Genomic DNA, 3,094 nt, shown 5'->3' with positions numbered 1-3,094 from the left:
TCAGGGGACCAGATCTTCCTGGGCTTGCCTCAGGACCCCCTAGCCAGGTCCTTGACAGAGTGTGTGAAACTGAAAGAGGACAGTGGGACAAAAGCCTGCCTCAGGCCAGGATTTCTAGTCTCGGGCTTATCTGATGAGGTGTGTGGCGTGGAAACAAAAGAACACGGACTCACAATTCTCATTGCTTTGTTTATTAACTACCATGTAGTTTTGCAGTTTTTTAAAACACACAATGGATTCGTGGTTACAAAGTGGTGATTGTCTTCTGACACTTGCGACTAGGGACCTGCATTGTCCTTAAACTGCTCACAGAGTGAGCAATAGCAATGTACGGAGACTTCCTGCTCTTCCTCAGGTAACAGGGGTAGAGACATCAGTGAAAGACTAGCTATGAGGGTGGAATAACAGATGTTGTACAAAGACTTTACTGGACCACGTAGTGGGTAATTTGGGGACCTGGGGGGCAGAGCCCCCATGCTGTCAGTTCTGGCAGTAGCTGTGGGCACAAGCATGTCATGCCCAGATGTACCCTCCCCACTTGGGCCACCTGCCTCACTTGGACACTGGATATCCATGGCACTGCTGGTGGGCTGCAGATGCAAGTGTTTGAAAAACTGGGTGGCACTGGGTTCCCAAGAATTTGGGGGTTTCCTCTGGGCCTTTTCCTCGGCTTCTTTGGTGTCTCCTTTCTGCTGAAGTCTCAGGGAGTATCTTGTTGGGGTCAGCCTCTTGGTTCTCTTCAGAGGTGTTGCACTGCTCTCAGGCCAAGTGCAAGTCATCTGGTTTTCTTGTGTCTTAATGTTCTGGACGAGCCAAGGCTGGTCCCTCTGGAAGTTACAGTTTCTGTAGATCTGAAACAAAATTAATTATTTTAGTCCTTTGGGGAGAAAATACATATATTTGACATTAACTGGCCTCTCAGAGTCTTTAGTGATCCCTGCAGGTTATCTCTAAGGGGTTATAGTTTCCTATGAAAAATCTATACTTTCTCGTCTTTCCATAAGTACTGTCTCATATGAAAAAGAGTTATCCCCTGAAATGAAACCCTTTCAGTATATCATTGTTCTTGGTCTACTGGGAAGATGTTTGAATAACAGAGAACATGGGAAATGGGAGGACTTTCTACTTTACCATCACGTTATTTCCTGGATAGCAAACGGAAGAGTAGCCTGGGCGTATTTTGCTGAATCCATGTAGGTTCAGCAGGCGGATAAAACTTTTCAGGCTGTCTGATTCAAAGATTTTCTCGTTGCCCCTTCGGCAAAGAACCTCCCTCTGGAAAAGGTCTTTCTCGATGATCACGGTGTCTCCATCATCATTCCAGTGCACAGACGTGAAGCAATCATCCTCCACTATCCTCCAAAGCTTCCTTGGGAAGGACAGTCCCAGAAGAACGTTTCCTTCCACGTTGGTGATGCCTTGGTTTGGTGGTTGTGGGTTGTCTTGAGGACTTGGATCGTGGTTCCTGGCTCGGTCCCCGTGGGAGACCAAGGTCTCCAAAGCCTCCCTGGGATCCACATGTCCATCCTCTGATGAGGCCAGGCTGGCTTTGCCCATCTCATTAGTACTCTGACTAGCCATGGAGCCGCTCTACATCAAAAAGCATTTGCTACCAGGGATCCTATCACTGATCACTGGGGTCAGAAATGCCTTTGGTCACAGCAGGGATGCCCTATATGTACTGTCCTGAAAATTCTAGAGTGTCGGTCGTGGGGCAACTGGCTGCTTGTCACAGTGGTCATGTGATGTCACAAAGCTGGTTCTCAACTGCTCTGGAGTGTGGGCCCTGGCCAAGTGTAGGGGAGTGGATGTGTGTAGAGCCCCCAGTTTCTCTGTTTTCAGAAAGTACAGAAAAATAAAGCTCATGTTACAAGGAAGGGTGCTCATCTGCTGCCAGGCACATTGTTTCTTGTTGCTAGGCACTGGATGGGTTGAGAAGTCACGGTCCTATGTCCACTCACACTGCTACAGCTGGGGGAGGCCTGTTGATGGCCAATTTGCTCAGGGGCAAGGTCCTGGTTAGTTCTAACTTGGCTATCACCAAGACTACCTGGGTCAGGTGGGCTCCTGGAGGACTGTACCTCCCAGAAGATGGTGGTTGGCCCAGGCTCAGTTGGTAGCCCCCCTCTTCACTGCCCCCCACCAAGCTTCCACTTTGGTCTCTTCCAGCTGCTCCTCCTGGTTGGTGGGTCCTGCTCAAATGGGCCCAAGAAAGAGTCTTATTTTCTTACCCCTGGATCAAGTTGTCCCTAACATAGGGCTGTGCTCCAGCACAGTTGGGAGTGCTCCTCTCATTCCTCAACCTCAGTGCTACCCTAAGCACCTCAGACATAGTGTTACCCACAGTGTTGGTGTGTGAATGGACATCCGCACCCTCTGCTGTGCTGGGGAGCCCTCTATTAAGCTCTGTTTGCCTTCAAATCTCACCCTTCTCAGGTCACAAGAGGATTGACTTTAGTTTCCATTTCTTCTCCATAGGAACTCTTTTCACTACCCAGGATGGTCTCACTTTGGGACACCTGCATTTGCCTTCTCAAATCACCTTCCCCAGACCCTTGGATTCAGCTTCCTTGGAGACCTCCTCTATACCCCATTTCTTTTCTTCAGTGAGGTTGGTGGGCTTGTGCTTTCCCAGATTTCTGGCCTCCCATTTCCAAATTGGATCTCCTTTGGTACTTCCCCTTTTCATCACTGAGTTGGGGGCTAGGCATATATTCAGCTCTGTAGAAACAAAGCATTCCACTGACTCACTCTCATGCCAGCCCTGTTCTCTTTGCCAGAAGCACACCACACCCTCACTTGTGTGTCCCTCTCCTGCGATAGTCTTGACAATAGGCATATTGAATCATTTCATTTGCTCTTGGTTTAGATACTTTCCAAAGACCCTACTTTACACAGACTCACTACCAAGGAAAATTTTGACTTGTTTAACTAGCCATGACTGAAGGAAGCCAATATGAAGAAAATGATAAATATGTACTTGAACGTAGATGAGTGTCTGGATGTGAGATGGGACAAAAGCCAGATTCAATTCATCTTCACCACAGAGGAGCAGATACTACAGTGGTTTCTGTGACCCATGTTCTCTGGCTGT

General features: G+C 48.3%; 1 pseudogene across 1 annotated transcript; it reads right to left on the bottom strand.

The window, feature by feature from the left end:
- Positions 1–278: 278 nt before the first annotated feature.
- On the bottom strand, positions 279–1,581 carry LOC308551682 (heat shock transcription factor, X-linked member 3 pseudogene; annotated as a pseudogene). Its single transcript has 2 exons — positions 1,132–1,581; positions 279–851 (listed from the first exon to the last, which is right to left on the bottom strand). The product of its transcript is annotated as a heat shock transcription factor, X-linked member 3 pseudogene (transcript).
- Positions 1,582–3,094: the final 1,513 nt, after the last annotated feature.

Source organism: Miniopterus schreibersii, assembly GCF_964146895.1.
Source record: "Miniopterus schreibersii genome assembly, chromosome: X".
In the NCBI taxonomy this organism is placed as follows: Eukaryota; Metazoa; Chordata; class Mammalia; order Chiroptera; family Miniopteridae; genus Miniopterus; species Miniopterus schreibersii.
The sequence above is the reverse complement of the archived record's forward strand: the minus strand, read 5'-3'. Positions and strand labels throughout refer to the sequence as shown.